Raw genomic sequence first — 12,481 nt, 5'->3', positions numbered from 1 at the left:
TCACCAGCAAAACCTTTTAGGGTTGACAAAAGTGAATATTTTACTAAGAGGAAATTTCTTTCTCTCTTGCTATATAAGATCTATATAGTATATAGCTATCGAAACCGCTTTTGTAATTATCCATGCTTGATGGTGACTTGATGACTGGATTTCTGAAACAAAAAGGAAGAAACAGCCTCGTACAGGCTCCCGTTCTGGTGACACCTCTAGCCAGCCAGCTTATTGTCCGCCGATTTACTTCATGTTTACTCTTCTGTACATCCCACATGGCATTTTTCTCTTGTAGTATTTCTTTTTCTATTTAGAGCCTAAGGGGCCATATTCAGCTGCACAGTTTTGAGTTGTGTCACATAAGCTTTAGTAAAGGAATATCAGGGGTGAGGACGCTTCCTGACCAGGAAGACACAAAAGCATCCAATCAATCACCACCCCACCTTGGGTGAAACACGCAGTATAGGCTCAGAAGAGAGAGGTGGGTACAGACGGATGTACTGCTGGGGCGGGGCAGGGAACTGGTGCTTGGTGCCATGTGTGGGGGATCACAATTCTTACAAACCACACATTTCCGACACAAAACCTTGAAACTGCCAATCAAAAACTAATATGTGAAGAACACCATGAGCTTGGCTCAAGAATCCAAAGGGAGCCAGGAATTCAGAATTGCAGCATTAATCACCAGACATTCCCATGATGCTGAATCTCAGTTCAGTTTGTAACTTAACACACTCTAAGCCCACTTGGTCACAAGGTCCTATAAATACCAGAACCAGGGTGAGTAGCCCCACTGTGAATCTGAATCCGACTGAACATGCCTGGCTTTTGAGTTCAGATTTGGCCGAAGGCCAGTAGTACCCACAGGAAGTTTTTTTTGCTTTTGTTTTTGTTTTTGTTTGGTTTGGGACTGTGTTTGCCATGTTTTAGTAATGACCACTCAGCCCTATGTCTAAGACACAGATTCAGGACACTCTTTCCACCTCAAGTGCTGATTTAAATTAAAGATTAGGGTAGAGTGAGTCTTGCACAATACAATTCCATTTGTTGAACATTTTTTAAAATGTATATATTAGATACTGAACAATTAAAGTGAACCTTTGAAGAGTCTCAAGGTTGCCCTGGTAATGCTGCTCGTATAGTAACAGAAAAATAAAATACACAGGGTATCTGATGCCACCTCGAGTCAAGCATAAATTTGGGGATTCTGAAACCACATGGCATAATTAGTTGCTTATTCTGCTCTCCTATCTTGAAAAACTTGGCATGGATCTGGCAGGGTCCTTGAGGAAACTTTAAGGTTGTTTTCACTACCGATGTTCTTTCCTTTTCCACTTCCACACCCGCCTGGGCTTTGCCACAGTTCTCGCAGAGTGCCACATTCTAAACAAGATTTCTCAACTTTAACTCTATTTATATCGTGGGCCAGATAATTTGTTGTTGTTGGGGGCTGTCCTGTGCATTTTATGGATGCTGAGCAACATCTTTGGCCTCTATCTACTAAATGCCAATAGCAAACACCCTCGTAACAACAGATTGTCTCCAGCATTGCCAAATGTCTGCAAAGAGTGGGGAAGGGACATTTCACCTGTTGAGAATCAGAGGTTAAGAATCATCAGTACAGAGTGGTTTCTGCCAGGGCAGCACACCAAGCAGACTCTGGCTGAGCCCGTGGATTTGGTGAGCCTCTAAGCCCTTTGGGACATACATGCACAACCAGCAGCCCCAAGGAATAGAGGTCAGTCTCCTCCAAATGGAGCGAGGCTTCTATTGCCATAGGTCCACCCTCAGGACATACTTCTTTAGTCTCATCAACTGGGTTTTCATTTCAAATGGTCAGCCTCTCCTCCCTGGAAGCATTTCCAGTCATCAAGAAAGAATGGTCATTTCCAAAATTAACGTTGATGAGTTGGACCTGACATTTCTCACGTACGCTGTGCTCATGTACGATGCAAACAGCCGTGCCGGCCCCATCCGAGGAAGAACATCAAGCCATGTTCCCTTAGAACACCAATTTGCAGCAAGGTTGGTACCTTTTGTTGCCACCATGGATACATCATATAGACAGTCATGAATCATTCATGAACAATTCTGCATGATTTATTCCTGCACTCCAAAGTAAAGGCATTCCACACTTCAGCTTGTGTCTAGACAGAGATGTATTATTGAGCTTTCTTTGCCCGGAGGTTGCCTGGTGCCAGCTTCAAAAATCCACACTCTTGGAAGGAAATAATAATAACAAATGACAGGAATAAGGTTTGAAACCCAGAAAATATCATTAATAGAGCCATGTAGCATAGTACCCTATCTATTATTAAGGAGTTACTATGTCCTTTTTAGAAAACAGAGTGTAACTGGGGAGCCAGGGTTCAGACAATTTGCATCAAAGTCTTGGCACAGTGATAGTTGCAGCAAGAACTTACTAGAATGGAGTGTAATATCCATCAAGAAGCTCTTTTCAGAGAGTTTGCAGAATGAAGGCTGTTCTGTGGTCTCTGTTACCAGCCAGAGAGAGGGGTTTCTTTCACTGTTGTTGTTGGATTTTCTTTTTCCTCTGAGTTTCACTACAAGCTGTTTCCTTTAAGACTTTGTAGCACTGACATTTTTCTCCCTGTAGGGAGAGATGAACCTATACTGTGACAGAATTTCTCATAAACCGATAAACATTTTACAACTTCCTTCTATCCAGGTCATTGAGAAATTCTTTCCAAACTCTGAACAACAGAGTTCTGGTCTCATCTGTTTGTTTATTTATTTACTTTTGAAGGCTTTGTTTGCAGCCCCACTGTCCCCACTGTCTCCTATTCCTCCTCCTTCTTTGGTTCTTGGCTTTAACTACAGCTTTGTTTAAATAAGGGATCAACATCCTGTTTGTCAGCTGATGCCTGTTAAAAACGATTCAGTTTCTAAAATCTTTGAAAAATGGTGTGCCTGAAAACTAGTGAGAAAAAAAAAAAACAACTAAACACTAAACTGTAAAAAGGGGATTCTAGCAACAATATTTGATGTGTAAAAGACTATATTATTAAAAAATTATTTTGTTAAATATAAAGTGTGTCAACCAGCAAACATTGTTTGTGATATATTTTCCTTCCAAAATTCCCTCTCCCCACTACTCTCATCACTTAATGACTCTCAGTGACTTCTACCATCTGAAAGTACTTGTGTCATTAGACCCACATTCAATTCAAATTAGGCGTGAGCTTTAGCATTTGCTTGCCCACATTGTCATGTTTCCTAAGATAAGACAAGGTTGACTTGGGATCAAACAGGAAGCTCAAATAAACCAGCAGGGTGAGTGTAAAGTGATAGGAAAAATGTTTTCCTGACCCTGCATCCATACATAATACTAATGATAATCTATAATTATTGAGTGCTGCTCTGTTGGCCAGCCCTGGGCTGTGCACTGAACCCGCAGCATCCGTTCGGTCCGTCCACACAGTACGTCTGCCAGGGAGGAATTGTTACTACCTCTGCTTTGCTGATGAGGAAACCGGAACACAAAGACGTTCAGCGATTGGCCCAAGGTCATAGGTTAGTAAGTGACAACACAGAAATTTCGTATTATAAATATACACAAATATACACAAAAATCGAGAAAATAGTACAGTATCAGGAACTTCCATTTACCCATTGCCCAAACTCAACGCTTATCAAGACTTTGCATTATGCTTCATCTATTCTTTCCTTTCCTTGAATATTTTAAAGCAAATATCAAGCATCATATCATTCCAGCCCTACATCTTGTAGTAAACATCTCCTGAAAAAGGGATACTTTCTTACAAAACTGTGTTATATGACCAAAGCCTAACAAAATTAAGAATTCCTAAATATCATCTAAACCCATCTTAAAAATGTCTTTGATTTTCTAAGATATGAGGGATAGGGGGTATTTGCATGATCCAAATTGCCCATAACCTTGCATTTAGTTGTTATGCCTTCTGAGTTCAAAATGGCTTTTAGCCCTGCCAACTAACAGCTATGAACTCTGACAGAAATGTGAGTTTGTTGTTATTAGAGGGTTTTTTTTCTGGGAAAATTACTCTTTTAAAGCTCCATGTTAAACTCCCTCCTAGACGCTGAGCAGGGCTAGCGGTGGGCAAGAGACTTTCTACCAACTGACCTCCAAGGGGCAACAAAGAGCCTCAGGGCTAGAAATGGCACCCCGAGTGCACTGCCTCTTCTATGTGTGTGAGCTTTCTTTGGGGAGTAAGAGCAAACTATTATTTTTCTTCTCCTGGAAACAATCAAGGTGCCTAACAAAGAGTAAAACTGAACAATATTTTATAAATTGCCATCATCTTTTGCATTGTTGGAGGAAGAAAAAAGCCAGCCATTAAGAAATGTCAGCATGGAGTCCCCACACACATGTATATGCACCCCGACTCCACCAAACTTTTCTTAAAACAAGATTAGACTACCTGGCTTTTCAATTTCCCATGCGTCCAATTCTCCGCTCCCTGTGTCCCTTGCAAAGTGTTGTTTACAGTTCATTTCCGATTCAGGTTTCATGGGAGGGCGCTTCAAAGTGCTATGAACTGCAGTTGGAGTCCTGGGTTTGTTGTTATTTGACGGCTTACCACGTTGAGACTATTACTCTTTTAAAGAAAAGTACCTTCATGACTTTGAAAGACAAATGCTCTGAGCCAGCAACCTCACCTACACTTTCTTACCACATTTGTAAGGGATTTCTACCATGAACTGGAGTGACAGTCTTATCTGTGAACCTCAAACTGTACTGTCTGGTGTGAATACCTGATTCTTCCTGACCAAACACGTACATCCAAAAGGCACATTGTTCTTTTAATGAACAGATATAGCTAGTACCGTCATGCCTTTCACAGTCAGAGTTAAAGGAGCTGAATTAAAGGAATTTCTTTTAAATACTCAAAATTTGTTTTACATTTAAAATATTGTCCGTTGTGGTAATGATTGGATTTTTTTTTTTTTTTTACTTTTGAAAATCTTGAACTCATAGTTTTTTTAAGCCCAAACTCCAACTTAATTAACGTCCATACTTGCATTACAACCTGGCTTTGAGTAGAAGCACTTTTAAAAAGCTATACTTTGAGAATTGAGTTTTAAAACTTTCCAAATGAATAGTTTTGTGGGGTGGGTTAGGTTTAGGGAAGGATTCAGATAGAAGGATTAGCTACCATTTCTAGAGCCCCTTCTGTGTGTCAGACTCTTGTATTGGCTACTTTACATAAAATAATGATTTACATTCATTAATTCAATCATCCTCATAACCACTATGAAATTATAAACTGGTATTCCCATTTTGCAGACCAGAACACTGAGATTCAAAGAAGTTTTATGATTTTTTCCAGTTCACTCAAAACCAGCTTTTAAATCAGGAGGTTTTAAGTATTGAACAGAATACTACCCACGAAAACACTTAGAATAGAGTCTGATACATAACACGAGCCTATTATGTTTTATCATTATTGGGACTTATGGTAATACAAGAGATTTCATGAATAAAGTACCCTGGATTTTAATCTTGTCATTTGAACACAAGTTGAGCAGGCATTTAGGGGGTGATATTGTAGCACAGAAAAAAATGAATAGTCTATTTGGAATGACAAGCAGTCAGGTATAATGTGACTGTGAGGTTGGACATAGATGGATACAGTGAGAGATGTGTCCAGGAAGGAAACCCAAAGGTTAGACCCTAGAAGATCATGTTAAGAAAATTGGATGTAGTTTTTATTGATACCTTGGATTTATTTACATCAAAAAGGAAGATGAGATAGCCACATTTGTGTCTTGGAGTAACAGTTCTTACAGCAGCGTGAAGGATGGATTAGGGCCTGGAGAGAAAGGGGCAGGGGCACTAATGAGAGGCAATTACAAGAGTCCAGGAAAGAATAATGAGGACCTGATCCTGTAGTGGCGAAAGTCGAGCAGATCAGCTAGGACAAAAGGACTTCATGGAGGGACCCGTAGGGATTCAAGAATTAAAATAGTCCATGTTTCTAGTTCAGGCAAGTAGAAGGATATTGATGTCAAATAACAACTACCAAAAATGTGGAACCCACGCTTGTCTTGAGAGTGTCAGCACACAATCTCAATGTTAGAACTTCAGCATGAGAAGTTATTGGTACTATTAGGTATTTAGGATCAACCTCAGGTATCCTTCTCCAGGATAGCCCACTCCATCTTATTTGCCGGTGCTGTTTTCAACTTGGATTGAATAACTGCCATTGGAAGAGCCAAAATTCTCCATTGGTTATACATTTTGTTATAGTATTCTTGAAATGGAAGTGAAAGGTTAGAATGGCAAGAATCACAGAATTACTCTCTAGTTTGTGGCAAATATTAATCTTACCATAGTTAAGCAGTTTGTGTATTGTGATACAAGTTGCTTAGAAATTTCTAACACCTCTCTCCACACATGCCCCTTCAGAATATAAAAATATCAGTTGCATTTTCATATTGACGCTCATCAGCATTTGGGAAATTCACAAGGGATTATTTTAGCTATCCAACATGGTCTTCTCTGTTTGTTTGTCCTTACCCCCCCCCCCCCCCCCCCCCCCACCCCCGCCAGAATGTATAGAATTAAATGACAAGTTAGGTCCTAGGAAAGCCTTTTGATTTGAGATTTCCAAAGATGTCCACCCTGCTCCCATTACATTTTTCTTTGCCTTTGTTTGTTTTTTGGTTTCATGCCCTTTTTAATTAATCACAACATTGGGTCAGCCAGACCCATTAACTGCATTTCTCATTTAGACCTTTCAGAGAGGCAGTTGCAGATGCAATTTAATTTGTTGACCCATGATCGATAGCAATTAATAGCATCTCTTTAATCTTGTTGAAAGGTTGGTCTCTGGCTTCCAGGAGCTACCATCTCAAGGGAAAGGTATCCACACACACAGATTATTTAGCTCCTAGGTGATAGTTGCCCTCAACTGCCTACTTTTCTGGTGACTTAGGAGCCATTACAGAAGTCACCATTCTCTAGGGCATTTTCAATTATCATAAGAAAGTTCATCTAGACTCTAAGGTTACTCCGCTGCAAGTTCATCATGCAAATGTTATGGACCAGAAGCTCTGACAAAAATACTATACAGCACTTTTTAAATTCAGAATACATTTGACTTTTTAAAGTACATTATGTTAACAAAGCATGTTTATCAAGTTTCCTGGGACTTCTCCATGTTGTCTTGTGGCTAACCCAATCACTGCATTCACTTCTTTAATCAGTTATATTAATTAAAGAGTTTGTTCATCTATTCAATAAGCAATGTTTCAACTGGGAAACTAGACACTGGTTAAAACTAGATAAGGCTTTTTTCCCCCCTGCATTCAAGGAGCTTATGGTCTGATGAGACAAACAGCAAGACAATTCCATAATAACAGAGAGGAAAATGTTGTGCTCTAGGTGTGAATAGGTATACTGGGAATATTTACAAAACGCAGCGCATCATCACGGGCCTGTCGAAAGCCTTCCTGGGAGACGTAACTTGTAATATGAGTTTTAAAAGAGGAATAGACTAGAAGAATGAGGGAAAGAGCCAATACTCTCTTGCAGCATATAGGGTGAAGTTTCTACTGATACAGCTCCAACCATGTGACTGCCCTGCTTTGCTAATAATGAAATCCATCCAAATCAGTAAATATGTACCTGGCACCAAATCAAGGGCTTTGGGAAAATAAAGAAAGCCACAATGGGCCACCTCCGTATTGTGAAGGAATGACTTATTTGTCTTGGTGCCATTAGCCTTCCTTCTCTGTAGTCAATTTGCTGACCCATGGAACTCCCTCTTTTCTACCCAATTTTGCTTGCCCACTGTACTGTGTTTTATCAAAAGTTGTCCTTCCATCTAAGTGGAAATTTGGGCAGTTTCATCCTTCAATGGTATTTGCATTTGTAACCTCATTTATTGACTTTTCTTACTTGGTGCCAGGCTCTAGTATGGAATGGAAGGCTGTGGCCCTAGGTAAAGCATCAGGAAACAAGCAAGAGACATATTTTTGAGCAAGGTCCCTTTCCACATATTTGGAAATGACAATATGAGGACAGACACGTGCTCTGTAATCTATAAGAGTAGACTTGAAACCAATGGTCAGAAAAGTTTCCTGTGTTACAACTTTATAAACAGATAATAAAAAGATGTTAGGCAACATCTTACAGATAAGACTTGAGGTTATTGGATATAATAAATATAAGACATACAATTTGTAAATTGCAGCTATAAAATGTCTAAGGTGCATATGTGTGTATACTTGTATCTATGTGTAAATAGTAACGGGTCTATATATCCATAGAAATGTAAACAGCTATAGGCATTATGGTGGACTGATGGCTGTGTCATTAAGATCACATATGCGCTACATCTCCACAGAGCTAGTACATTCTTATCCCACTTTCGCACCTAACAATTGCAGGCTTGTTTAGCCTACAGTAATTCTTATCCCACCTTTGCCTTACTGTGAAGCATTTCATTAGTTCTGCTTATTCATAGATTTAATTTTCCATCCCTAATCATTTGTGGCTCATGTGATCCATCGATTTCAGAGAGAAGCTGAACATGAGCAAGGAAGAGTTGCCGAGCAGAATGAAAATAAGCTGTTGTGGAGCCTAAAAATCATTGCAGTGACAATGAGATCTATATGTAAGAAAGAAAACAGTATTTCTTATTAAATGTGCAAAATATTAAACATGAGCATACGGTTGGGGTTTTGTTTGCTTTTATTTGGGTTTTTCTTTTTTTGCAACTAGATCATCATTTCTACTTAAGAGGCCTTCTCTTTCATTTACCTGCTCTGTTTACCATCTAATGTGGCCCTGCAGGGCCCCACTCCTATAAGATGAATAGAAAAGGATTTCCCTGGGCATCCAGATATGCCTGCGGATACTTGCATGCAGCTGAAGAAGAATGTGTTTCAAGCCACTTCACTTGTTTTCATGAGACACAATCCTATCCTGCAACTGGGGCTTCTGCTACCTTCAGTCCTCCAGAGGACCCCGAAATGTTCTAGGAGTTTCTCACCACTCAATTGCCTGTTTCTCAGCTTGACAAGTACTCTGCTCTCAGGAATGTTAACTTGAATTGCTTGAGTTTGCTTTAGATACCCACTTGTACCTTCCAACTCATGAGTTATTGAACAGCCTTGTAAGGCATCTTTTGGACATAAATAGTAGTAAGAGGGGCCCAGCACCACTCATGAATGAGAGCAGAGATAACCAGTGTTCCATTCCCCACCCTCTTTCTTCCAGCAGAGTGCTTTTCATCAACAGACAGTCCACCGGCTACCAAGACTCCAGAGTCGGCATCCTACAACAGCTTCATTAAACTATAGGACTGGGTCTTTTCTTAACAACCTTCAGCTACCCTCTAATAAGCAGGGAGGGCAGGGTCACAGCAGCAAAGCTGTGACATGATGCATCTGAAAAGCATAAAGTAACTTAAGAAATAGGAAAGAGACACAGAATTATGATATTTCACAACACCAATGTAGCATGCAATGATACACTTCCCTTCTTTGCGCTTGCTGAAGTAAAACCAGAACATACATCTGTAATCACATATTCTAGCCCATTGATTTGCTCTCACAGAAAATGGAAGGCTAGTCATCAAACTCACATGCGTATTGAAATGATGTCAACTCAGGAAAATATTCTTTGTTTACCATAAAATCTACATTTCAGTGCATATAAATCCACTGTATGTAGACCAAGTGTAACACTATACAGTTTTCTTTAGCTGTCTCCTGGAGAAATAAAAGGACATATTGGAAATGCACCATGCATGCAATGAAATACAACTTAGAACTGTGTTGTCTAACCCATTGCTCTGGCACACAATGAGATACATATTTTTAAAACTGTTTGGTTAGTTTGAGCAATTACATACTTAGCATAATCAGACCTGAGGTTGAACTAAATATTCTGGTCCAAAGTAATTTTCTTGGGATACCTGATGTATGCCTACTGAGCTGAATCAAAGAAACCAGATCGTTGTAAAGGCCTACTTCTTAATGGCTCTGTAGATATTGCCAGAGTCATGTTTGCAAGAGCAAAATGCTTTCTTCCTTTATTTATTTTAAGTGAAAAAAACTTGTATTGACTTATATATAAATAAAAGCACACATATTATAAGAACACTTATAATATGGGATGTATAGGGTATATCACTAGTACCCCAGAGGCCCTCATGTGACCCTTTCTAGTCTGTACCCCTTCCTCACCATCAAGGATAACACCACCAGGAATGGATGTATTCCAAAACAGCAAAATTAACTTTTGCCTGTTTTACAACTGTGTATATAGAATCAAAACTATCTTTTGAACCTAGCATCTTCAACATTTTATTTGTGGGATTCATCCATATTGTGGCATCCCTTTATGACAAAAATGTTGAATTTACTGATAAAACTACACTCCTAGGAGAAATTTATTTCCTAGGAGAAGTGTAATTATTCATATTAAAAATCTAAAATCTCATCTAAAGATCAGATATGATGAAGAAATGGAAAATCTATATAAACTTGTCATTTTTTCTTCTTATAGGGATCTCTTAACATACATTAATCTAGGAATTTATGGGCCCCCTGCATTGAGAACGGCTTCTAGGCAGAGGTAAATGTTAAAGAGCTACAGCAGTGACACCAAGTTTCTATTTTTGAAGGAGAGGACTTGTCCTTTACTGTAGTATCTCATCACTTCTAGCTGAATTTGTCATTTATCACCTTCTGCCTTCACTCTTCAGTAAAGTCTTATACTAGCCTAGAAAGAGAAGCAAGACTCTCTGACAGGTGAGCTCAGAAAGGTCAGATTTGAAATGGATAAGGAAAAACCATTATGATATCCAGGATGGGGGTGGGTGTCACTGGAGAGCAGGCGTATTAACACATTTCCTGAGGAGGAAAGTTCATCCTAGCAGGAGTCGTATGCTCTATAACCTTAACCTGGAAAACCTGTAATAATACACCATTCTCCAGTCCTTCCTTTAGCTAGCTCTTTTCCACCCCTCAGTTCTCAGCCTAAATACCATTTTTAAGGAACACTAACTTCACACCCTGATTGAGTTAGTTTCGTCCAGACGTTCTCCCATAGACACCCGGGGCTTCTCTTTTTGGAAAATCCATCACTCTATAAAAAAATTATTCTTTGGTTGTCCCTTTTATCAGACTTTACGTTGGCAAGACACTTACCAGTTAGCCTGGTACATAGCAGATACTCATCTAATATTTCCTGAATCAGTGGATTAATAAAAAAATATATATTAGGAATCTTAAAGATACAGTATCATTTTTACCCCTGAACCTTTGCATTTGTCTCTTTATTTTTGTCTCTCTAAACAAAAAAATTTTGAGTGTCACTATAAATCCACTTCTTTCTAAATGCAAGCTGTTTTTCTCATTTCTGGGAATGTATGCACTATAGGTTTCTTAAATACAAGGCCCAATAAGTCAGAGCACCTGGCTGGCCCAGTTGGTTGAGTGTGGGACTCTTGATCTTGGAGTCATGAGTTTGAGCCCCATGTTGGGTGTAGAGATTACTTTAAATAAAATCTTTAAAAGAGAGAGAGAAAGAGAGATCCAGCAGTTCAACATTATGGCACCAAAACCTACCAAATAAATGGAAGTTCAGTAGAACAAACACGTTTACTTAGAAATAAGCATTTTACACCATCTCAGACAAATGAACCAATGTAAACGATCAAAGAGACATCTTTAAAAAGACTTGTAAGATGCATAGCCTTCTCACCACATCTAGCAGATCCATTTAAACCATGTGATATTTGGAAGAGAGAAGAGATAGCTAAAGTGTTGTGTTTTTATGTTTCTTATGTTAACTTCCTGTTTTGTCTTATTTTTTCTCCCAGAGAAATTAGAATCTTTGTCTTCTTCTCCACTTTCAAGATTCTTACACTATGAGGAAATTTACTGAAACGACCAAGAGAACATGTTAATACTCTCCTATTAATATTTTCATGTTAATAAAGTTTGGGCTGTCTTCAAAAGTAATGCAGATGGTCACATGATGGGTCCAGTCTTTGCAGTTATAGATTGCTGATAATTACTTAATGTGAGGGGCATTAACTATTAACAATTTACATAAAGGTATTTACATTTATAATGTTTAAAATGGATTTATAGTAGATGTTATTACACATAGTAGCAACAATTCTATAATCCTGGCAGTACAATGGGTTTCCAGAAACTTCGAGCCAATATCTTAAAAAGCTAAGCTGAAACTTTGGTATATACCCTTTAGGACATAAAACAAACAAAAAAAAAAACCTCTTAAAACCTGTTTCAACCTATAAGTGACAAATAGAGAGTCTTAATTGAGAGTTCTTCCTTCCAAGGTTTTTTTCAATAGTCTACTCAATTCTATAAAGCTCTGAACCAAAGGAAAGGATATTCTACATAAAACTATTAAATGTATTAATTTAACTCAAAGATAATTTAAGAAACATTTTTAATCATTTACCAAATGGAAGGCATTGGGCTTCATGTTGAAGGCACTAGATGA

Source organism: Panthera uncia, assembly GCF_023721935.1.
Source record: "Panthera uncia isolate 11264 chromosome C1 unlocalized genomic scaffold, Puncia_PCG_1.0 HiC_scaffold_3, whole genome shotgun sequence".
NCBI lineage: Eukaryota > Metazoa > Chordata > Mammalia > Carnivora > Felidae > Panthera > Panthera uncia.
This window is presented reverse-complemented; position numbering follows the sequence as displayed.